We start from the raw sequence: 26,945 nt of genomic DNA on the forward strand, positions 1-26,945 counted from the left end.
TGTGAAGAAGGACATACCTCCCAACTGTCCTTGCAGTCAGACCAAATCCTGACTAAGCGGGACAGTCACCCACCAAATTCAGGACAGTTGACAGACTGTCCAGCTCTCTCTTACCTGTCTTGTCATTGTCACCACTTGTGGCTGCTGGTGACTTTAGATCAGTTGCTGCTTGTCTGGATCCTGGAATGTTGGAGGCCCTATTTGGAAAAAAAAATGGGTACATGAAATTTAGAAAACTCGAACCAGCACCGGTGTTAACTCAATATAGCACCCACGTTATAAAATTAGGCCTCACTACAGCTCCAATATTAAAATAATAGTATTCCCATTTAATAAACAAATCTATTTTCCTCCCTCCAAACAACCTCAGCAAGAAATTAAATAGCATTTATGTTTAATAAAAATAACCATTTCCCACAACCATCCCAGGCATTAAATAATTCATAATCACATTTAATAAATATACCTCATTTTCCCCAAAAAGCCCCACATTCACTTAATAGCACACATTATAGTCATATACTGTCCCCCACACACATTATAGTCATATAGTGTCCCCCACACACATTGGCTATTTTTATTTTCCCCCTCCTACAGCCATTGCCCCCCCCTGCAGATATTTTCAATCATCCCCTCTTCCCCCTGCAGACATTTTCACTCAACCCCCCTTCCCCCTGCATTTTCGCTCACCCCCCCATCCCCCTGCAGACATTTTCAGTCCCTCCCCCCTGCAGATATTTATTGCCCTTCTCCCCCCCTGCAGACATTTATTGCCCCTCTCCTCCCCTCCAGACATTTATTGCCCCTCTCCTCCTTTCAAATTTTTTATTGCCCCCTCTCCCCCCCTGCAGACATTTATTGCCCTTTTCCCCCCTGCACACATTTAATGCCCCTTCCTTCCTGCACACATTTAATGGCCCTTTCCCCCCCACCCCTGCACACATATTCCATTCCTTCCTCCCCTGCACATATATTCGGTTTCTCTCCCCCCTGTACATATATTCAATCTCTCCCCCCTGCACATATATTCCATTCCCCCCCCTGCCCATATATTTGGTTTCTCTCCCCCCCTGCACATATATTCGATCTCTCCACCCCTGCACACATATTCCATTCCTCCCCCCATATATTCGATCTCTCCCCCCCTGCACACATATTCCATTCCTCCCCCCCACCTGCACATATATTCGATCTCTCCACCCCCTGCACACATATTCCATTCTCCCCCCATACATTCAATCTCTCCCCCCCCCTGCACACATATTCCATTCCTCCCCCCCCTGCACATATATTCGGTTTCTCTCCCCCCTGCACATATATTTGATCTCTCCCCCCTGCACACATATTCCATTCCTCCCCCCCTGCACATATATTCGATCTCTCCCCCCCTGCACATATATTCGATCTCTCCCTCCTCCCCTGCACACATATTCCATTACTTCCCCCCTACACATATATTTGGCTTCTCTCCCCCCCTGCACATATATTCGATCTCTCCCCCCCCCCTGCACACATATTCCATTCCCCCCCCCCTGCACATATATTTGGCTTCTCTCCCCCCCCTGCACATATATTCGATCTCTCCCCCCCTGCACATATATTCGATCTCTGCCCCCCCTGCACATATATTCAATTTCTCTCCCCCCCTGCACATATATTCGATTTCTGTGCCCCACTGCACATATATTCGATTTCTCCCCCCTGCATATATATTCTATTTCTGTACCCCCCCTGCACATATATTAGATTTCTCCCCCCCCTGCATATATATTCGATTTCTGTACCCCCCCTGCACATATATTTGATTTCTCCCCCCTCTGCACATATATTCGATTTCTCTCCCCCCCGCACATATATTCAATTTCTGCCCCCCCCCCCCCACTGCATATATATTCGGTTTCTCTCCAACGATCCCACCCCAAAACCTCAAAACGTCACATCGCGTGGCCGCGAAACTGACGGCTACACACGAAAAAAAAAATCGGGGGATCGCAGGGAGCCAGACCGGCCCACACTGCCATCGGCCCTTCTGGCATTTGCCAGAAGTGCCAGATGGGCCAGTCCGGCCCTAACACAGAACCATATACGCCTCTCAGAATGATATCTCTTATGGGTGCTAAAGAACTGGTGCCATGATATATTCTGAATATGATGACAACCAAACTGGTCCACTGGAGTACCGCCAGGGAAAATCCTGCATAGGCACTGATTCCTGGTGTCTCTGCTCCGTACATTTGGGCATGTGTCAAAGTCCTGCAAGCTACAAAAAACTGCTGAGAACCGAGACAAATGGCTCTCTGCACCTCTAAGTGTTGCATCTGATAAGGACATTGCAAAACTATACGTGTTGTAGAGCTGCCACCAGGAGCAGTTGTTCGAAGAAGACGTGGAGAAGCTGCTGCCATTTATCAGGTTAGTAACTATCGGCAGCACCGGGGACTCAGAGAACTGGGGGGGGGGGGGGGGGAATGTTACTTTCCACAATAATCTGGTGCTGAACAGGAAGATTCTTCTATTGAAATAAATGAAATCCATTTTCTTGATCAAAAATAAATTCACAATGGATCAAGAAATGGATTTATTTATGTCAATGTCAGCACAGGAAATAGGCTCCAAAAAGCCTGGATCAATATATAAAATATAAAATATAGATTAGAAAAGAAGGAAAACATGAAACATTTATTCAAAAAAATATTATTATTTTTTTTTAAAAATTAAATAATTAATTGAGAATTCCTTTAATCTCATTAGCAATAATGGCTCATGTACTGTATATATTTATTATAGATCCTTATCACCTCTAATGAAAACAGTGAAGAGAGCCTTATCTAAGGCTTGGAGGTCCAATCCTAATTTATAGTCCCCTATGACCCTGCTATGGTATAACACGGCCCCACCTGGGGTGCTTAGTATTCCTAATGTTTATATTTCAGCTTCAAAACGGTTCAATTACCTCAAGAGTTGTAAACAATTACAGCATTTTCTATGGTTTTGAATCTTTATGGTTGAAATTTCATCTGTCACATTACATGAGAAGTACTTTAGAGGTTTAGAGAGTAAAGTTTCTATTTTTGCAGATGACACTAAACTCTGTAAGGTAATAAAATCAGAGCAAGATGTAGCTTTTCTACAGAGGGACTTAAATAAACTGGAGGATTGGGCGGCCAAATGGAATATGAGGTTTAACACAGATAAATGTAAGGTTATGCATTCAGGGATCAAAAACAAGAACGCAATCTATAAATTAATTGGAATTAATTTAGGAGAATCTAAAATGGAAAAGGATTTGGGAGTGCTCGTAGACAGTAGACTTAGCAATAGTGCTCAATGTCAAGCAGCAGCTGCAAGGGCAAACAAAGTATTGGCATGCATAAAAAGGGGCATAGATGCAAGGGAAGACAGGGTAATTTTGCCACTGTATAAATCGTTGGTAAGACCTCATCTTGAATATGCAGTACAGTTCTGGGCACCACTCTATAAAAAAGATAATTTGGAACTAGAAAGGGTTCAGAGAATGGCAACAAAATTGATAAAGGGTATGGAGTCATTAAGTTATGAGGAAAGGTTAGCCAGTTTAGGCATGTTTACTTAGAAAAGAGGCGTCTAAGGGGAGATATGATTACTATGTACAAATACATTAGGGGTCAATACAGAGAACTTTTTACCCCAAGGGACTATACAAAGGACACGTCGTCACGCTCTAAGGTTAGAAGAGAGGAAATTTCACAACCAGCAAAGGAAGGGGTTCTTTACAGTAAGGGCAGTCAAGATATGGAATTCATTGCCAGGGAAGGTTGTGATGGCAGATTCAATAGATATGTTTAAGAAAGGGTTAGACAAATTTTTAGCGGAAAGGTGTATCCAGGGATACGACCGTTAATTAAAATGTAGGATAGTAGTGGATATATGGTAAAAATAGGACTGCAATATTGAGTCTGGGGGGATTTTCACAATGGAAACAGATTGGCGGTTGCTTACTCTGGATCAATTTCAAATATAAGTGCAGGATCGCAGGAGATCCAAAATAGGTTGAACTTGATGGACTGGTGTCTTTTTTCAACCTCATCAACTATGTTACTATGTTACTATGTTACTTTCATCATCACTATTTATAGTCATCTAGTCATATAGTCGAGTTTGTTGATTATAGCATTCAGTTATAAAACTAGACATGCTGAGGGCTAAAAGTCTAATAAAGACACTATCAGATATCTACAACTCCCCTCATTTTGACTAAACAGGGCAGGTTGGACAACATCAATGGCAAATGGGAAAATTATGAGGGAGCCTTTAAGAAAAGAGACATTGAGCACATCTTGAGTGCTCTTCTCAAAGTTGCAAAGGCAGCCATAGACAGACTGACACAATTTAAGTTTGTACAGGATGAGACTTGCTTCATCTGACCAGTGTCTCAGATGTGATTACTTTTACAAGAGAAGCCATAAGTCGAACGCACCTAAACTCATATGTTTGTGCAGAAGTCATTCACTTACCTATTCTGGCATAAGTCTTCTGACATCTTCCAGCCAACATTAACCACAGGGGAGGGGCCTTTGTCTGGCCCATATATTCTCTCCCCAGTGGTTGCTGGTCATCTGTTTGCTGCACAAATTCTGTGTTGTGGAGAGAAAGCAAGATAAGTCTAGCAGCGGCATTGAGTATAGATCAAAGACACCAGCATCAGGCTTCAAGTTTATCCTCTAAACTTACAGTTCTACCCTCTCCCTCACTAAACAATCAGTCTTTAAATCCCTTATCTCTTCAGTCTTCCAATCCCGCCTCCTTTTTTCCACCTTCAACACACTCCCGTGTCCCCATCCTCACCTCCAATCCTCTCTGTCATCGACTTTGCTTCCTTTTTCTCTTCTCTTCTAAACTCAATGTCATCAGATTTGAAATCACCTCCTCCATTCACTCTTTTTCTCCTCCACTCAACCCTCCTATTCCCCCAGCCACCAACTCCTGTACTCCTTCCGCCTTTCTTCAGATTGTGAAGCCCACTATCTCATTTCATTCTCTCCCCTTTGAACAGGCCCCTGGAAACCATTCCCTCACACCTCGATCGCTCCCTCTTCGCCAACACCCGCTCCCACCTTGCTCTCCTCTTTAACCAGTCCCTCTCCACTGACATCTTCCACTCATCCATTAAACATGCTCTCATCTCACCAATTCTAAAAAAACTAATCTGGACCCCACCTTACTCTCTAACTACCATTTCTATTTGCTACTTTGCTTCCAAATTATGTGAGATGTTTGTCTGCAACTGTCTCATCGTTTTTCTTTCTGAACACACCCTCCTTGATCCTCTCCAATCAGGCCTCCACTCCACTACAACTGCCCTGGATAAAGTCACCAACAATTTCTTCTTGGCCAAATCTCAGTGGCCTTTGACACCGTGGACCACCACCCTCCTGCTTCACACCCTCCACTCCATTGCCATCTCCAGCACTGTCCTTTAATGGTTCACCTCCTACCTTGCCAACTGCTCCTTCCCTGTTTCCACCTCTGGTTCCTCCTCTCCAATTCCACCCTTCCAGTTGGGGTCCCACAGGGCTCTTTTCCTGACTTTGCACTTTTCACTATACGCCTCCTCCCTGGGTAAACTCATAAGTTTCTTTGGCCTCTAGTAATACCTCTGTGCCAATGACAATCAACTCTACCTCTCATCTCCTGATCTTTCTCCCTCCCTACTCTCTCTGGTGTCTGCTTGTCTCTCTGTCATCTCCTCCTGGATGTCCTCTAGATTTCTTAAACTAAACATTGCCAAAACTGAACTTATTGTCTTCCCTCCATCTAGAACCTCCTCCCCCTCTGACCTCTCTATCACTGTTGACAATACCATTATCTCATCTCTTTCCCCAATTAGCTTCCCGGGTGTCATCCTTGACTCCTCTCTCTACTTTAACCCCCAAATTCAATCTTTTGCCAAATCCTGCTGCTTCCAGCTATGCAACATTGCTCGCATCTGACCCTTCCTCTTCCTGGATGCCAACAAATCTCTCATTCATTTGCTGATCATCTCTTGTTTGGACTACTGTAACCTTCTTCTTACTGGCCTTCCCCACTCCAATTTGGCTCCTCTTTGATCTATAGTCAATGTCGCTGCTAGACTTATCTTCCTTTCTCTCAACTCCACATCTGTCTCCCCCTCTACACTGACTCCCCTATGTAGTTTTGATATATATTTAGAGTTTTAATGATTCCAAGAAGTAATTTGATATATAATCTTATATTATTGACTATGCAGAATTTTGTCTAAACCTTTGCAATCTGACATAATATATTTGTATGCAGTTTTGATATATAGTTATAGTTTTAATGATTCCAAAAAGTAATTTGACATGGAAACTGAGCTCTATTTTACTCATATTTATTTACCATTATACAGATTACAAAATATGAAAAACACAATGATAATAAGTCTTCTAATTACTTTTGCTTCCTTAACTACATAACAAAACACAAAACATAAGACTATTTCACAAAACACTTAATAATTAATATGCATATTGTCTCATTGCAAGAAAATAAAAAGTATAGCTACCTGTTAGTTGATATCACAATAGGATCCTTCTTTCTTGTCTTAACTTTAACTGGCTCTCATCTACTCTTGCTCTTCACTTGCATTTTTGAACAAACTAACAATGTCCAGGGTTTGTTTATATATATATATATATATATATATATATATATATATATACATACATATATATACATATATATATATATATATATATATATATATATATATATATATACACACACATGTTCCTAATTTGGATTGGGTACAAGTTTAATGCTGCCGAGAATTCCGACAACCTACAAATACCTACAAAAAATTGGCTGCAAAATGAATGCAATAAAAACATACTTACATGGAAACCGAAGGTCCAGATGTCCTATGGCACCGGCATGCTGACAGGAACTGATCCTAAAGACACAGCTCTCCGGCACTTCACTGTCACGTCATCACGACTTACATCTATGTTAATTTAAATCGGCAATGTCTAGACCCTTCAGGTTAAGTGTTAACTTGCGGGGTCCAGACATTTATGTGGAGATGTGGACACAGGCTGGAACACAGGGATATCTCCACATTTAATGAAAAAAACACAGACATTGATACTCACCTACATGTATATGAACACATGATAGCCATGCATTGTGAGGGGGAGGAGGAGTGGGCCAAATATTTGGGATCCAGTTTAACAGGGAAAACTTTGGAAGCTTGCCAAACCCAGAGCCCCCTAGCCTGCAGAACATATGCAAAAGTGAAGAGGCCATTGGTGGCCCATTTTCAAGTAAGAAACCTACAGGCAGATTTTCCAGATGATGTCCAAGAAGGGATTACAATCACCAGCTGAGAAGACCTTGCACCAGATGAATGGAAGGCAGACAGGCCCGCACAATGCAGCAGATCCAGGATCTTATTATTGTGGAAAAACTACTTTCAAAAATGGCCTCCAAGACTCTGGAGTGGGTGTCAGATAGAAAGCCTGACACAAGCTGCATTACTGGCAGACGATTTTGAGGCCAACAGGCTCAGATGAAGGAATCCAGTTAATCTGTATCATGTACAGTCTAGATGGTCCATTAGGGGCCCAGAGATGCCACCACTGGGATTGACAACAAATCCTTTTTTTGCAGGGTAACCTATCTTCAACCCTGCAAACCACTAGCCCCATCAAACATCGGGTACCAGAGCTGGACCAACCACAGAGATGCTTTTGGTGTATGTGCTTTAGGGCACATACAAAAGAACTGTTCCATAGTGGCTTGTTGTCAAGAGGACCCCCTGAAGTTCTATGAGGAGTACTATTATCCCAACGTGCCAGAGACAAGGGAAGTAGTGTACCATGTGGACATGGTAGTTGGGAGTGGAGATGCATCCACAAACATTGCACTAGCAGTAAAAGATCACTCTAAAAATGACTTTAAAAACTAACAATATTTGCCCCATTTTGTTTGGAACAACGGAACTTCACATCACATATTCTGCAGATTGACATCCCGATTTCTCCCAGATTTTTCCTTCTCCCACTTGGAATTCCATCCGCAACCTAAGCATCAAACAAAAATGTTCCGCCACATAGTTTCTGCAGCACTGTGTCAAATTGCCACTAATTGGAAACAACCAACCGCGCCTACTATGCAGACAATTATTAATAGAGTTTGGCACTCATACAAAATGGAGTTCATGACATGCATATTGCGGAATACCTCTAAATCATTCAATAAAGTATGGGAGCCGTGGATATAATTTTTTCAAATTCAAATTCCTTTTGCCATATGACTCATCTAAAACACTCCACTTGATATCCCCCTTCAACCAGCTACAACCCCCCCCCCCATCTCCTGCCACTTCTCTTCTATCTCTCGCTCTGCTTTCTTTTTCGTTTCTGCTATTGGCGGCCCGCCACACCGCCTCCCAATCTGTCTTGTCCACTTTTCTCTGACTAGCTTCTCTTTTCTGTCTCTTGTTTCTTCTACCCTTAGAGTTAAAATTTGGTCAATATCAAGACTCTACTCGGTATGATATACAATGATTGTATTAGTCCCTGAATATGTATAACTTGTTTGTAACAGATCTTGCCTTGGACTGATGCTCATTGTTGACCTTCTCAAAAATAAAAACTTTAAAAAAAAAAAACAAAAACTAACAATATTGTGAGGACAAAACCCTTCATGTTTCATTTTCTCAAACTGAAGGCCACTTTAGCACAGAGCGCTGTATTAACTGTCCCTGACATCCAACGAAGGTTCAATGTGCAAACTAAGGCTTCAGGTTGTTGATTAGGAGAAGTTCTCAAACCAGATGGGGGAGGATGGTCAGGAACACCCTGTGACCTATCTCTCTAGGAAACTTGTGGATCGCGAGATGGCATATGCTACCATTGAGAAAGAGTGCCCTGGTATAGTATCGGCACTCAAGAAGCTCCAGCTCTAACTATATGCTGGGAGTTCACTGCAGTCACTGACCATAATCCCCTAAGCTGGCTGCACAGGATAGAAGGTGACAATGGGCATCTGCTCAGATGCAGTCTGGCATAAAATCTTTTAATTTTACCATTTCTCATAAAAAGGGCAGGGGTCATGGGAATGCTGATTCACCGTTAAGACAGAAGGAACTGGACCCTCTATCTCGACTTCCACTTGGTCTGTTCATCATTGCTTGCCTGCCCTCAGGATGAGACACCTCTTTCCGCATTTAAGAAGGGGGAGAAATGTGACAAATGCAGGGTTTCTGTCACATTTAACTAAAAGTATTAACCCACTGGACAGCCTCTCTTTTACTAGGGATAATGGTACATTGTAACCATGCCTATATAGCACACTTTTTCATTCTATAATACCCATTGTAAAAATGTGTTTTGTGGTTATTGCAGCAATGCTGTTATGCATTGTTCTTAAATTGAAACAGCTGGGTTATGGGTAAGGATTGGGTGGGTTTCCAGAATACAGGTGAGGGGGCTGTAGCATTCATTCTACCCCTCCTTTCTCTACAGGAATTCTTGACCAGTTGGAAGCTAGTTCTGGCTGAAAAAGATTGTAAGGGGTTTACATTGTGAGCGTCACTTAATCATCTTGGCCATACCCTTTCATTTACCTCAGTATATCCCCATTGTCTCAGGTTTTATTCAGAAGACACATTGAAATCAGCCTGGCAGGGGACCAATGGATATATTAGGAAGAAAAGGGACAGCCCTGTAATAGCCCCTTCTAACAGACAGCCACTCTCAGAGGACCCCACTAAGGCCACCCCTGACCCAGCCCCTAGAGCATGGGAAATATTCAGGGAAAAGAAAAATGAGTGAGAACCAGGGATGGGTGTTGTTTCTTTTTGTTTTCATCCTGGGAAGAACCTCAGTGTTGAAGTCTAGGATTCTGCTGGACTGAACATCCTGCTAGGACATCCAGGTGACTATAACTCCTTAAGCTAGTAGGCTAAAGGACAGATAATGTGGTAAATCTGCCTGTTATTTATTACTGTTTATATATAGTTCTCTAGTGATCATTTTTATTACAATAAATGTACTGTTGTAGTTTTGTAAATGCATTGGCCTGAAGTAAATATAATTGGGCCAAATAAACCCATGTATATTCACAAGCAGCTTCAGCCACAATGAGAAGATTGGTATAACACAGCATATATTACCTCACACAGTAACTCTGACCCTCAAAGATCAGCAACATCAGTCACAATAGGAAAAGAGGGAGAACACATCCTGTATTCCCACATACAGTAACAATGACCTTTCAAATTCAGCAGCATGTACCACAATGAGAAAAGAGGGAGAACACACATCATATATTACCTCATACAATAACAGCATCATTTCCCTGTCTCCTTCTTTTCTGATAATTCCCTACATTACCCATCTTCTTCCTTGATTCCCCTCAAGTGCCTTAAGCTCCACAGTAACATTTGAAGCAGCCTAAACTGTCTACACCTATAAACAATCTCAAATCAGAAAATACATATTATACTTATTCTGTTTTGAACCCCTGACCATATCTCTCTTCACACCCCCATTAAACCCAGGACTTTAATCTACCCTTCATACATCATACATCACTCTGTGTCCTCAGTCAGTACGAAGACCTGGGGAACACACCCTTATTCCATATAATTACCCACTCCTTAACATGCCCCCATGTACCCACCAGCTTTTCTCACATGTCACCTGCATATGCCTACCGGCATTTCTCTCACATATCAGTCAATATGTCAACTAGTTTTTCTCTCAAATGTCACCCCATATGCCAACCATATTCTAACACATGGCTACCAGCTTTTTCTCATATATCACCCCACATGCACTTTATCTTTTTTCTCACATGCCACCCCATATACCCATCAGATTTTCACTCAAATGCCACCCCATATGTCCACCAGCTTTTCTCTCAATACAAATAATGTAAGTAAAAATTATCTCTCAGGCACTCACACTTTATAATATAAGGAGCTATTGTCGCTGCCTATTTTAGCAGTGCCAGTCCTTTAATGGAATCAAAACCTGAAACAATTAGAAAGGTGCACCAAAAGCTGGAAAGAATCTTCAGAAATATGATGAAAATTGTGTACTTCTATACATTAAAAAAATATATATATTTTACCAATAATATAATTATAAAAAAAACTTGATATAAACAGATATCGATATCTGAGAAATAACTTATAATAAACAACTGGAATAGATATACACCCATATGGTGCATATTTTACACAGTTCCCCCACCCTTCACAGGGAACACTTTAAACCTAAACTTAACCTCGATAAACAATACCCTTACAAGTCTCACTGACCTTATTTCAATCTAGATCACCAACATTTCTTTAGCACCCATTTCCCAGGAATCTTCTCCTACTTCTTTCTCTCCATCTCTCAGTACTATCCTTTAACCATACTGCACCCCACCTGATTATCGTTCCACAAGTAGATCCTATCACGTGCACCCGTGTTCACATACTGAACCACTCCCCTATCAAGTCATTGTTTATAGCGCAAAACTCCAAATGCAACACCATGTTTTCCCAATTTTTTAAAAATGAATCATATACCCATTACAATCCATCATTCAACACTCATTTGGCTCCACCTGCCCATCCAACCATTTCTGCCCCTCCTGCCACCTCTGCCCCTCCTGCCATCTCTGACCCTCCTACTCCTTCTGCCATCCCTGCCCCTCATGCAATTTCTGCCATCGCTGCCCTTCCAGCCATATGTGCCCCTCATGCCTCTCCTGCCATCTCTGCCTTTCCTGCCATCTCTGCCCCTCCTGCTATCTCTGTCATCTGTGCACCCCGTGTTACCCTTGCACCCTGTGCAATGCTTTAACCCCATACCACACAATCTACGGCTGATGCACACCCACTCTCAACTGCTCCATTGGCCTCTGCTTCCTCCCCACTGTTGCCTTCCATATCACGGGTTACCCAAAGCCAGACTCATTCAAGAACAGCAGCAACTTTTGTACCAGCAAAGAGACTACACAAATCAAAGTAATGTGCTTTGCTTTTTTCCCTACAGTGTAAATAAAATATAGTATGATATACTTCTCAGTTATGTATGTTTTCTTTAGTTAAAATAAAAAACTTACAAGAAAAGTAGGATACCAGGACATATTCTTAAAATTAGACAGCATCAACCGATTCAGGAGGGCTGGGGTCAGCATCTACCACCTCCTGGCCAGCAACCTCAGCCTCTTCCACACAAGGAACCTCACTCCTAATGACGATGTTATAGAACACCACACAAAGAGCAATGATATCACACACAGTGGTCGGCGCATTCAGCCTTGCACCCCCTTGCCTCTGTTGCAATCTTTGCCATATCCCTGATTGCCAAAAGGCAAAGGAGTCATGTGTGCTCCCTGGCCACAGATCTACTAGGTCAAAAATCTGGAGAGATGCGTCACATATAGCCTGGACCTTTATCGAGTGGAAATGCTTGTGATTCAAATAAATCACAGCATTCCAACCCAAGGGGACCAAGGCTACATGCGTACCATCTAATGCCCCTATGACGTTTGGAAAACTGACTATGGTTGAAAACTGCCATTTGATCTGCACAAGGGATTCCTCATCGAGTGGCAGATGTATGAATTGCCTGAGCTGCGATAGGAATGCCAGAAGAACAATCTTCAGCAGACGACTGAAGAACTTCTGGAACATCCCTGTCACGACTCCCACAGTGGTCTTGAAAGACCCTGTGGGGCAAAGGTGCAATACCGCCAACAGTTTGGTCAATGACGGTATTGCTGTCGGGATGTTGTGCATTGGCTCCAGGTCACTCTGCATAATGCTCAGGGTGTCAAGGATGACACAGGGTGGGAGCCGACAACGGCGAACCACCTCAGCATCAGACATCCCAAAGAGGCTGACACGTGGCCTGAAGACACGCTCCCTGGGTCAGCGACGATGGACTAGTTGCTGGTTTTGGAGGCCTATAAATTGATTTGAGCAGCTTCCACTTCTGTATTTGTCTGAGAGGCATGTTGGTGTCAGTAGCTGAGAGGGGGTACTGGCACTGAATTGCTGTTTGGAGGCTTCTGGGGTACCTCTTTGGTAAGTTGGCTCTCAATTTAAAAACACATATGTATGGCCCAAATATATGGGACTCTCATTGTTTAGAGTAGGACCATCCTATTAGCAAAAGCGCCTTGGCGTGGCGGATGGCTTAAACATACATTTGCAAATGTGTGCAACAAAGACTTTTGCATTTTTAACTACAGTAGAAATGGCAGATCTGTTGCTGGCTATAGCAGTGTGCTGGGGGAAAAAATGTTGTGTGTATGTTCCTTGCAGGATAACCCCACCCTTTCAAGCACCTGTTATGGCCTATAAATTGATTTGAGCAGCTTCCACTTCTGTATTTGTCTGAGAGGCATGTTGGTATCAGTAGCTGAGAGGGGGTACTGGCACCGAATTTCTGTTTGGAGGCTTCTGGGGTACCTCTTTGGTAAGTTGGCTCTCAATTTAAAAACACATATGTATGGCCCAAATATATGGGACTCTCATTGTTTAGAGTAGGACCATCCTATTAGCAAAAGCGCCGTGGCGGATGGCTTAAACATACTTTTGCAAATGTGTGCAACAAAGACTTTTGCATTTTTATCTACAGTAGAAATGGCAGATCTGTTGCTGGCTATAGCAGTGTGCTGGGGGAGAAAAAATGTTGTGTGTACGTTCCTTGCAGGATAACCCCACCCTTTCAAGCACCTGTTATGGCCTATAAATTGATTTGAGCAGCTTCCACTTCTGTATCACTCTGCATAATGCTCAGGTTGTCAAGGATGACACAGGGTGGGAGCCGACAATGGCGAACCACCTCAGCATCAGACATCCCAAAGAGGCTGACACGTGGCCTGAAGACACGCTCCCTAGGCCAGCGACGATGGACTAGTTGCTGGTTTTGGAGGCGTGGTCGATGGTTGCCCTCCTGCGCTGCCACATGTATCTCAGACATTTCTAAGAAATTCTATTTTGAGAGAGAAGGATGTTACAAAATAATACATTACCTCATCACTTTGGAAATGTCACTCCTGTCTGCACAGGAAAGATTTACAATATACTTACACCAAACTCATAATGGGGCTGAAAAAAACCCCAAAAACAAATAAAACAGAGAACATAATTTGCCATTGTGCCACATGACTAGGCATTAAACAAAGTAAGAAAAAAACAAAAAAACAAAAGAACACATACATATGTTTCAGGGATGAGGGGAACATTAATAAGAAAGAAAAGCAAATTATTCCTTCTCCTTATATGCTCTGTAATCCTGCACACCTAGGGCCATCTTACCACAAAATGGAGTGTGATCCTTTGATGTAAATGTCCACTTATAAAACAAAGCCAAAGGAAAGCTAAACAACAGAAAAAACAGCCCCATGACTAGGCTAAGAAACAAAGTAAAAACAAGTAAACTATGACATGAAACAAACAATAAACAAACAAGCACATACATATGTCTCAGGGGGAAAACAAAAAAAACAGAATTAAAATCATAAAATCTAGGCTATAAGTAAACAGACACTTAAAAATGTACAAACCAAACAAACCTTGCTAAAAGCTTGAAAAATATAAAGCAAACATAAATGTAAATGCAGTAATAGCAGCATACAGGGCGCATACTGTAATCAGAGTTTTATAGCAGTGTTTAATATGCAGGTGATTGAGAGCATACGTCATGACCACATGTCGATTCGGAGTCCTAATTGTCTACACTAGTGTTCTAGGCCCTGATTCATTAAGGATCTTAACTTGAGAAACTTCCTATTTAAGTCTCCTGGACAAAACCATGTTACAATGCAAGGGGTGCACATTAGTATTTTGATTTGCACATAAGTTAAATACTGACTGTTTTTTCCTGTAGCACACAAATATCAACTTTAAATTTGAGTGTACAAATAAGCTATCAAGTATTTGTGTGCTACATGAAAAAAAATTCAGTATTTAACTGATGAATCAGGCCCCTAGACCCTAAGGAGGTACATACTAAACGCCCAGAACCACGCAATTACATACGTTCGACCAAATCTGACTTTGACGTCCTTACACGGGAATGCCTTCATTGTGGATTGACTATGGCACCACGCCCCATCACCACTCTTTTCACCCCCCAATCTCGCAGGCCGAAGCAAGCGGCGATTGAGTTCGCAAGCGTCGAGGTTCTGCGTTCTTAGATGGCTGATCGTTCCTTTGCTGGACATGCGCAGAAGACTTTTGCGTACGATACCTACAGAAAAGAACATACGTACCTTAATGACTCAGGCCCAATGACTTTATTCCATATCTCCAACCTGCTTGGATCTATATAAACAGCTATATTCACGTAATTGTTAGAAATAAAAAAAAAAAAAAACGATCTCACCCAATGTAGCAGGTAAGGGAGGGTTGGCGATGTAACCTACCGGGAAAAGTCTCAGTAGGCCGATAGCCTCAGGTGGCCGACTGGTGTCTTTTTAGAGGTTTTCAAAAGAAAAAAAAATTGTAGTGCCCCCCTCCCCCTCACCCCCTCCCCCCCTCCCCCTCACACCTGTGGGGGGGAGGGGACAATGTGGTACTAGGTGGCTGGCACATCTTCCGGGATTAAACGTAAATGCTCTTAATTTATTACTGGGGCTGTTTGTAGAGAGGGAAATAGGCCTAATTATTAAATGTGGGTGCTATTGATTGAATGCAAGGGGTTGTTGGAGTTTTCTAAATTTCATGGACACATCTTTTTTTCCAAATAGGGCCTCCAACATTCTAGGATCCAGACAAGCAGCAACTGATCCAGCAGTCACAGGTGGTGAAAGTGACAAGAACAGGTAGGAGAGAGCAGGACACTCTGCCAACAGTCCTGAATCTGGTTGGGCACTCCAAAATTCTCAGATTTGTTGAACATATGGCCAGACCCCATTGCACTGACAGTATCATTAATCCTGCCTCCTTTGCATTTACTATATCACAAGCAAACCTTTGGAATAGCTCTCACCTTCACTTATGCCATTGTCTGCCAACCCTCCCTGCACTATTAAATCACCACCACCACCAATCACTGGACCCATTTAGGGCTCATACACAATTGTTACAAAATTGTTACAAAATAAATGTTTTCTTGCAGATGCTTGAAGCATTTTACTTTTCTGGGCCCCGATTCATCAAAGTTCGCAAACGCATACACATCTGCTAAATGGCTCTGCGCATGCGCGAAACAACACTTAAGCAGCGCAAAACACTACATACGCTACTCAAGCACGGCAGATACAGCTCTCAAAAGGCAACGCAATCTCAAACACCAACGCAAATAGATTTGAGATGACTGCTGACCACTTGAGAACAAATGGGTGGGAATGGGCGGAGAGTAGGCGCGGACTGGGCGGAGATGAGATAGTACTTGAGTAAAGTAGGCGTTATGCTTTTTCACTTGAGAATAGTAGGCGTTCCCTCTGGCCAGATGAGTGAAACTGACGTCACTCCTGTCTCAAATCTTTCACAAAAGTTAAGGAAGGTCAGGGTCATGTTTAAATCCAAAACACCCTAGCGCAGACAGCTGTTAAAAGTCTTGCAAAGCATACTCTGCGTATGAAAAATTAAAAAAATATGCAAAATAAACACACATATTAATATTTTGTATTTTATTCACAATTTGAAAAAAATAAATAAAAATTTTTTATAAAATAGCGCACTATGCTGCTTGCTGCCTCTTCAGTAAAGAGGCTTGGCTTTTATAGGCCTCTACACTGCAGTTTGGTATGCTAGGCAGATATATTTTATACTATCACTCCCTATCTATTCCGGCTGCCAAAATAGAGTGCACACTCCATTCCCCATTCATGACAGTTTCCAAAATGGAGTCCACACTCCATTCCCCATTTAGTACAGTTTTCAAAATGGAGTGCACACTCCATTCCCCATTCATGACAGTTTTCAAAATGGAGTGCACACTCCATTACCCATTCTTGACAGTTTTCAAAATGGAGTGCACACTCCATTCCCCATTCATGACAGTTTTCAAAATGGAGTGCACACTCCATTCCCCATTTATTACAGTTTTCAAAATGGAGTGCACACTCCATTCCCCATTCATGACAGTTTCCAAAATGGAGTGCACACTCCATTACCCATTCATGACAGTGTCCAAAATGGAGTGCACACTCCATTCCCCATTCATGACAGTGTCCAAAATGGAGTGCACACTCTATTCCCCATTCATGACAGTTTTCAAAATGGAGTGCACACTCCATTCCCCATTCATGACAGTTTCCAAAATGGAGTGCACACTCCATTCCCCATTTAGTTTAGTTTTAAAAATGGAGTGCACACTCCATTCCACATTTAGTTCAGTTTTCAAAATGGAGTGCACACTCCATTCCCCATTCATGACAGTTTCCAAAATGGAGTGCACACTCCATTCCCCATTCATTCCGGCTGCCGGAATGGAGTGCACACTGCATGGGTAATTACTTCAGTTGATTTAAAATGTTGGCCAAACAATAGACTTTGGCATAAATATTTATTATAAATCTCCTACGATTCTCAACAATTACCAATATCATTAGTCTCAATATGTTACATGCCTGATTTGACAGGTGGTGATGGTGCGTTTGCAATAAAAATAATAATAATAGACATATAATAACTCTAAACTATATTTTAGGGTTTTACACACATGATTTATGCAAATTTAAAACAAGTGTACTATTACCACAGGGACACTTTTAAAAGCAACACGAATAGTGTAAGGATTAATGATCCCTAAGAGCCAAGAGAATTGGTGAGGACTCAAACCCACGTAGCAAGCTCGCAAGGTGGATTGCCTAACTGCTACACCACTATACAAGTGGTGATGGCAAGGGAATAGAATACAAAATAAAGATGACCAGCAACTTCTAGCATAAGTTGGTTTCCTTAAAACATGGGGAAAAAATGCCAATACTTGGAAATATTATACCCAGAAAGATTTGGTGCATGCAGAGTCAAAATTTATGCATATCGAAATATATCCATTTTGATAAATGAAAACCAAAAATATAACATTTATTGCTCCCATTTCTAATATTTGATTTGGTGGAGCACTTAGCTTTTTCCACTGTTGCCAGTACAGAATTCCTATGTCTTTGAAATCCAAAGTCTTTGCCAACAACTGCTTTGCTGTGTTGTAGCTGATAACACTGTTGAGCATGACATATAGCCACCTCACACACAAAAACATATATTAAGTCACTCTTAGATAAGTCACAGAGTGGAATAAATACCCTCAAACTTGTAAATATACCAAGGTTACCCACATACACGCATCATTCGGGGTTCAAACTCATTACCTTGTTGTTGCAAGCTCATTTCTTTATTCACTGAGGTATACTTCACATTGAAGCACCAACACCAAACTGCACATTAACTATTTTGCACAGCTGAATGGCTGTCTTAGACCTGATAAATCGGACATGTTGCAATTAATATGAACAGCAATGATGGATAACGTGGTATTAAAATATTAACCCTAGATAAACACACACATAAATAAAAACACTGTTTTACTAAAGCAGCAGGAGCTGCAAAAACTTCACCAAAAAAAAAGGGAATTAAGTGTGTTTGTGAATCTTACGCTAAATACAAGCATTTGCATACTGTTTTTTACTTCTAGGAGTATGCTTAATAATTAGGGATGAGCGCACTCGGATTTCTGAAATCCGAGCCCACCCGAACGTTGCGGATCCGAGTCGGATCCGAGACAGATCCGGGTATTGGCGCCAAATTCAAAAGTGAAACTGAGGCTCTGACTCATAATCCCGTTGTCGGATCTCGCGATACTCGGATCCTATAAATTCCCCGCTAGTCGCCGCCATCTTCACTCGGGCATTGATCAGGGTAGAGGGAGGGTGTGTTAGGTGGTCCTCTGTGCAGTTTAGTTCTGTGCTGTTTAGTTCTGTGCTGTTTAGTTCTGTGCTGTTTAGTGCTGTTTAGTGCTGTGCTGTGCTGTGCTGTTTAGTGCTGTGCTGTGCTGTGCTGTGCTGTGTTCTGCAGTATCAGTCCAGTGGTGCTGTGTGCTGTGCTCTGTCCTTCTGAGGTCAGTGGTGCTGCTGGGTCCTGTGCTGTGTCCTGTTCAGTCCAGTGGTGCTGTGTCCTGTGCTCTGTGCTTCTAAGGGCATAGTTATTTCCCCAATATTCCCCTGTGTTTAAAAAAATAAAAAAAAGTTTTTTTAAAAAATACCAAAAACTACTTTAATATTTTTTAATTACCACAAAATTTTCACAACCAATCCTGCAGTATAAGCCCATTGGTACTGCAATATTACCAAGTTCACACATTCAGCAGTAAAAGTCCAGTGGTACTGCAATATTACAAAGTTTACACATTCTGCAGTATCAGTCCAGTGGTGCTGTGTCCTGTGCTCTGTCCTGCTGAGTTCCGTAGTGCTGCTGGGTCCTGTGCCGTGTCCTGTTCAGTCCAGTGGTGCTGTGTCCTGTGCTCTGTGCTTCTAAGGGCATAGTTATTTCCCCATTATTCCCAAGTTTTTAAAAAATAAAAAAAAAGTAAAAAAAAATAAAAAATTTAAAAAAAAAAAATATATATAATAATTATAACCAAATTTGCAAAACCAATCCAGCATTATAAGTCCATTGGTACTGCAATATTACCAAGTTCACACATTCTGCAGTATCAGTCCAGTGGTGCTGTGTCCTGTGCTCTGTCCTGCTGAGTTCCGTAGTGCTGCTGGGTCCTGTGCCGTGTCCTGTTCAGTCCAGTGGTGCTGTGTCCTGTGCTCTGTGCTTCTAAGGGCATAGTTATTTCCCCACTATTCCCAAGTTTTTTAAAAATAAGAAAAAAGTAAAAAAAAATAAAAAATTAAAAAAAAAAAAAATAAATAATAATTATAACCAAATTTGCAAAACCAATCCAGCAGTATAAGTCCATTGGTACTGCAATATTACCAAGTTCACACATTCTGCAGTATCTTGTGCTACATATAATGGAGACCAAAAATTTGGAGGATAAAGTAGGGAAAGATCAAGACCCACTTCCTCCTAATGCTGAAGCTGCTGCCACTAGTCATGACATAGACGATGAAATGCCATCAACGTCGTCTTCCAAGCCCGATGCCCAATCTCGTAGTACCGGGCATGTAAAATCCAAAAAGCCCAAGTTAAGAAAAAGTAGCAAAAAGAGAAACTTTAAATCATCTGAGGAGAAACGTAAAGTTGCCAATATGCCATTTACGACACGGAGTGGCAAGGAACGGCTTAGGCCCTGGCCCGTGTTCATGACTAGTGGTTCAGCTTCACCCACGGATCTTAGCCCTCCTCCTCCTCCCCCCCCCTACAAAAAATTGAAGAGAGTTATGCTGTCAGCAACAAAACAGCAAACAACTCTGCCTTCTAAAGAGAAATTATCACAAATCCCCAAGGCGAGTCCAAGGGTGTTGGTGGTTGTCAAGCCTGACCTTCCCATCACTGTACGGGAAGAGGTGGCTCGGGAGGAGGCTATTGATGATGTAGCTGGCGCTGTGGAGGAACTTGATGATGAGGATGGTGATGTGGTTATTGTAAATGAGGCACCAGGGGGGGAAACAGCTGATGTCCATGGGATGAAAAAGCCCATCGTCATGCCTGGTCAGAAGACCAAAAAATGCACCTCTTCGGTCTGGAGTTATTTTTATCCAAATCCAGACAACCAATGTATGGCAATATGTAGCTTATGTAAAGCTCAAATAAGCAGGGGTAAGGATCTTGCCCACCTAGGAACATCCTCCCTTATACGTCACCTGAATAACCTTCATAGTTCAGTGGTTAGTTCAGGAACTGGGGCTAGGACCCTCATCGGTACAGGGACACCTAAATCCCGTGGTCCAGTTGGATACACACCAGCAACACCCTCCTCGTCAACTTCCTCCACAATCTCCATCAGATTCAGTCCTGCAGCCCAAGTCAGCAGCCAGACTGAGTCCTCCTCAATACGGGATTCATCCGAGGAATCCTGCAGCGGTACGCCTACTACTGCCACTGCTGCTGTTGCTGCTGTTAGTCGGTCATCTTCCCAGAGGGGAAGTCGTAAGACCGCTAAGTCTTTCACCAAACAATTGACCGTCCAACAGTCGTTTGCCATGACCACCAAATACGATAGTAGTCACCCTATTGCAAAGCGTATAACTGCGGCTGTAACTGCAATGTTGGTGTTAGACGTGCGCCCGGTGTCCGCCATCAGTGGAGTGGGATTTAGAGGGTTGATGGAGGTATTGTGTCCCCGGTACCAAATCCCCTCGAGATTCCACTTCACTAGGCAGGCGATACCAAAAATGTACAGAGAAGTACGATCAAGTGTCCTCAGTGCTCTTAAAAATGCGGTTGTACCCACTGTCCACTTAACCACGGACATGTGGACAAGTGGTTCTGGGCAAACGAAGGACTATATGACTGTGACAGCCCACTGGGTAGATGCATCCCCTTCCGCAGCAACAGCAACAGCTGCATCAGTAGCAGCATCTACAAAATGGCTGCTCATGCAAAGGCAGGCAACATTGTGCATTACAGGCTTTAATAAGAGGCACAACGCTGACAACATATTAGAGAAAATGAGGGAAATTATCTCCCAGTGGCTTACCCCACTTAGACTCTCATGGGGATTTGTGGTGTCAGACAATGCCAGTAACATTGTGCGGGCATTAAATATGGGCAATTTCCAGCACGTCCCATGTTTTGCCCACACCATTAATTTGGTGGTGCAGCATTACCTCAAGAGTGACAGGGGTGTGCAGGAGATGCTTGCGGTGGCCCGCAAAATTGCTGGACACTTTCGGCATTCAGCCAGTGCCTACCGCAGACTAGAGGCACATCAAAAAAGCTTGAACCTGCCCTGCCATCACCTCAAACAAGAGGTTGTGACGCGCTGGAACTCCACCCTCTATATGCGGCAGAGGATGGAGGAGCAGCAAAAGGCCATTCAGGCCTACACAGCCACCTACGACATAGGCAAAGGAGTGGGGATGCGCCTGAGTCAAGCGCAGTGGAGACTGATTTCCGTGTTGTGCAAGGTTCTGCAGCCATTTGAACTTGCCACACGAGAAGTCAGTTCCGACACTGCCAGCTTGAGTCAGGTCATTCCCCTGATCAGGCTGTTGCAGAAGCAGCTGGAGAAAGTGAGGGAGGAGCTGGTAAGCCATTGCGATTACAGCAAGCATGTAGCTCTTGTGGATGTAGCCCTTCGTACGCTTTGCCAGGATCCGAGGGTGGTCACTCTTTTAAAGTCAGAGGAATACATTCTGGCCACCGTGCTCGATCCTCGGTTTAAAGCGTATGTTGTGTCTCTGTTTCCGGCGGACACAAGTCTACAGCGGTGCAAAGACCTGCTGGTCAGGAGATTGTCCTCTGAAGAGGACCGTGACATGCCAACAGCTCCACCCTCATTTTCTTCCACATCTATGGCTGCGAGGAAAAAGCTCAGTTTTCCCAAAAGAGGCACTGGCGGGGATGCTGATAACATCTGGTCCGGACTGAAGGACCTGCCAACCATTGCAGACATGTCTACTCTCGCTGCATTGGATGCTGTGACAATAGAAAAAATTGTGGATGATTACTTTGCTGACACCATCCAAGTAGACATGTCAGACAGTCCATATTGTTACTGGCAGGAAAAAAAGGCAGTTTGGAAGCCCCTGTACAAACTGGCTCTATTTTACCTGAGTTGTCCCCCCTCCAGTGTGTACTCGGAAAGAGTTTTTAGTGCAGCGGGGAACCTGGTCAGTGAGCGGCGAAGGAGGTTGCTTCCTCACAACGTTGAAAAAATGATGTTTATAAAAATGAATAATCAATTCCTCAATGAAGTACAGCACTGCCCTCCAGATACTACAGAGGGACCTGTGGTTGTGGAGTCCAGCGGGGACGAATTGATAATGTGTGATGAGGAGGAAGTACACACTGTAGGGGGAGAGGAATCAGAGGTTGAGGATGAGGACAACATCTTGCCTCAGTAGAGCCTGTTTAGTCTGTACAGGGAGAGATGAATAGCTTTTTTGGTGTGGGGGCCCAATCAAACCAATCATTTCAGTCAAAGTTGTTTGGTAGGCCCTGTCGCTGAAATGATTGGTTTGTTAAAGTGTGCATGTCCTATTTCAACAACATACCTCTCAACTGCAGCTCATCCCTCCTCTGCGGGGATAATGTCTCCTGTGCTCTGACACGTCACTCTGTGTACTCTCAGCCTCAGGATCTGACACTACAGCTACCATGCCTCTTGTAGCAGCCCTCACTCCAGGGCCTCTTCCATGTGCAGTGTCCCCCTCTCTCTTGGGTTCACTATAGTGGCATGGAGTTCTCCCCCTCATCCAGGGCACACATTCCTTGCCCTGGCTCAGTCACCACGCTCAGACTTCCAGGCAATGCTGGGGGAGCCTGGGAGCTTCCACCCCAGGTCCCCAGCTACAACTCTCCTCTCCTGTGTCTTCTCTCTCTTTCTGACACTTTAAAGATCGTGCCTTTAAATGAAAAAGTCAGTCTTCATTGCACGACTATGTGCAAGTGCAACAGGGACATTTTTTTGGGTTTACAAAGTCAAACAATAACACTTCGACCCTGTCTGTCTGGGGTCTCTCAATGACGAATTGTCTGTAGCATGTTTGGAGGAGGTATTGTGGCCCCGGTATCAAATTGGGTACCGGGGCCACCCCACTATGCAGTCCAGATACTTGTTTGGTGGAATTCCGATACGTGGAGGGTTTTTTAATTATATTGTGGCCTCGGTACCAAATTGTGTACCGGGGCCACCCCACTACGCAGTCCAGATACTTGTTTGGTGGAATTCAGACCAGTTGAGGGTTTTATTATTATATTGTGTGGACCACTCTATCTATACCACACTACAACTCTATACCACTCTATTTCCTACTTTAATTCTATTTAATTCTATTTCCTACTTTAATTCTATTACTAATTAATTACCATAAAGAGGAACAAAAAAAACCAATTTTACCAAAAGTATAATATGACTTAGACTTACAAACACTACACTTTAAAGATCGTGCCTTTAAATGAAAAAGTCAGTCTTCATTGCACGACTATGTGCAACAGGGACATTTTTTTGGGTTTACAAAGTCAAACAATAACACTTCGACCCTGTCTGTCTGGGGTCTCTCAATGACGAATTGTCTGTAGCATGTTTGGAGGAGGTATTGTGGCCCCGGTACCAAATTGTGTACCGGGGCCACCACACTACGCAGTCAAGATACTTGTTTGGTGGAATTCAGACCAGTTGAGGGTTTTATTATTATATTGTGTGGACCACTCTATCTATACCACACTACAACTCTATACCACTCTATTTCCTACTTTAATTCTATTTAATTCTATTTCCTACTTTAATTCTATTACTAATTAATTACCATAAAGAGGAACAAAAAAAACCAATTTTACCAAAAGTATAATATGACTTAGACTTACAAACACTACACTTTAAAGATCGTGCCTTTAAATGAAAAAGTCAGTCTTCATTGCACGACTATGTGCAACAGGGACATTTTTTTGGGTTTACAAAGTCAAACAATAACACTTCGACCCTGTCTGTCTGGGGTCTCTCAATGACGAATTGTCTGTAGCATGTTTGGAGGAGGTATTGTGGCCCCGGTATCAAATTGGGTACCGGGGCCACCCCACTATGCAGTCCAGATACTTGTTTGGTGGAATTCCGACACGTGGAGGGTTTTTTAATTATATTGTGGCCTCGGTACCAAATTGTGTACCGGGGCCACCCCACTACGCAGTCAAGATAGATAGATGCGTATTGCGTATCATAGATAAAGTACATTCAGTGGTGTGGGGCAAATTGAAAAATATTCCAAATGCACTGACATTATCAAAAACAAGAGGTTGTCACACGCTAAAACTCCAACATGTATATGATGGAGAGGATGGAGGAGCAGCCGTATGTGTAGTGTAATGCAGATCTGTTGAAGGTTTTTTATATATTTTATTGTGGTGCCCAGTGCCCACTCCTCTACGCAGTCCAGATACATTTATTGGTGCGAATCATAAAAGTTCAGGGTTTTTAATATATATTGTGGTGACCCACTCCTCTACGCAGTCCAGGTACATTTATTGGTGCGAATCATAAAAGTTCAGGGTTTTTAATATATATTGTGGTGACCCACTCCTCTACGCAGTCCAGGTACATTTATTGGTGCGAATCATAAAAGTTCAGGGTTTTTAATAGATATTGTGGTGACCCACTCCTCTACGCAGTCCAGGTACATTTATTGGTGCGAATCATAAAAGTTCAGGGTTTTTAATATATATTGTGGTGACCCACTCCTCTACGCAGTCCAGGTACATTTATTGGTGCGATTCATAAAAGTTCAGGGTTTTTAAGATATCTTGTGGTGACCCACTCCTCTACGCAGTCCAGGTACATTTATTGGTGCGAATCATAAAAGTTCAGGGTTTTTAATATATATTGTGGTGACCCACTCCTCTACGCAGTCCAGGTACATTTATTGGTGCGAATCATAAAAGTTCAGGGTTTTTAAGATATTGTGGTGACCCACTCCTCTACGCAGTCCAGGTACAATTATTGGTGCGAATCATAAAAGTTCAGGGTTTTGAAAAGATATTGTGGTGACCCACTCCTCTACGCAGTCCAGGTACAATTATTGGTGCGAATCATAAAAGTTCAGGGTTTTTAAGATATTGTGGTGACCCACTCCTCTACGCAGTCCAGGTACAATTATTGGTGCGAATCATAAAAGTTCAGGGTTTTTAAGATATTGTGGTGACCCACTCCTCTACGCAGTCCAGGTACAATTATTGGTGCGAATCATAAAAGTTCAGGGTTTTTAAGATATTGTGGTGACCCACTCCTCTACGCAGTCCAGGTACAATTATTGGTGCGAATCATAAAAGTTCAGGGTTTTTAAGATATTGTGGTGACCCACTCCTCTACGCAGTCCAGGTACAATTATTGGTGCGAATCATAAAAGTTCAGGGTTTTTAAGATATTGTGGTGACCCACTCCTCTACGCAGTCCAGGTACAATTATTGGTGCGAATCATAAAAGTTCAGGGTTTTTAAGATATTGTGGTGACCCACTCCTCTACGCAGTCCAGGTACAATTATTGGTGCGAATCATAAAAGTTCAGGGTTTTTAAGATATTGTGGTGACCCACTCCTCTACGCAGTCCAGGTACAATTATTGGTGCGAATCATAAAAGTTCAGGGTTTTTAAGATATTGTGGTGACCCACTCCTCTACGCAGTCCAGGTACAATTATTGGTGCGAATCATAAAAGTTCAGGGTTTTTCATATATATTGTGGTGACCCACTCCTCTACGCAGTCCAGAAAGATACCTTGTTGCAACGTTTTGGACTAATAACTATATTGTGAGGTGTTCACAATACACTGTAAATTAGTGGAAATGCTTGTTATTGAATGTTATTGAGGTTAATAATAGCCTAGGAGTGAAAATAAGCCCAAAAACTTGATTTTTAAACTTTTTATGTTTTTTTCAAAAAAAATCCGAATCCAATACCTTAAATCCGAACCGAGAACTTTCGTCAAGTGTTTTGCGAGACAAATCCGAACCTCAAAAATAACGAAAATCCGGATCCAAAACACAAAACACGAGACCTCAAAAGTCGCCGGTGCACATCCCTATTAATAATGTGTTTTATTAACCCACTTGGTTAATAAAATAAATGGTACTTAAAACTATTTTACCCATACTATTGCCACAAAACTAACAGCTTAGCTCATTAATGACATCTGTAATAATCATTATAATCTCTACTTACCCTACAGAAAATAAACGTTGCTAACATGTCAGGTCACTTTTACACAAAAACACACTTGGATAATTAGAACGCACCTGGGTGCTCCTAATGACGTGTCCGGCATACTCTCCGGCCTACTCACCTGCATTTAATTCACTAATTACAGTGCTACTTAAGAATACCTTGCTTGCACTCCTGTGTT

At 42.6% G+C, this 26,945-nt stretch overlaps 1 protein-coding gene across 1 annotated transcript in view; it reads right to left on the bottom strand.

Moving 5' to 3' along the window:
• The window catches only part of LOC142110934 (vomeronasal type-2 receptor 26-like), a 111,670-nt gene that overhangs the window by 43,889 nt on the left and 40,836 nt on the right, over nucleotides 1-26,945 (bottom strand). The window lies entirely within an intron of this gene.

This window comes from Mixophyes fleayi, chromosome 1, assembly GCF_038048845.1.
Source record: "Mixophyes fleayi isolate aMixFle1 chromosome 1, aMixFle1.hap1, whole genome shotgun sequence".
Taxonomy (NCBI): Eukaryota; Metazoa; Chordata; class Amphibia; order Anura; family Limnodynastidae; genus Mixophyes; species Mixophyes fleayi.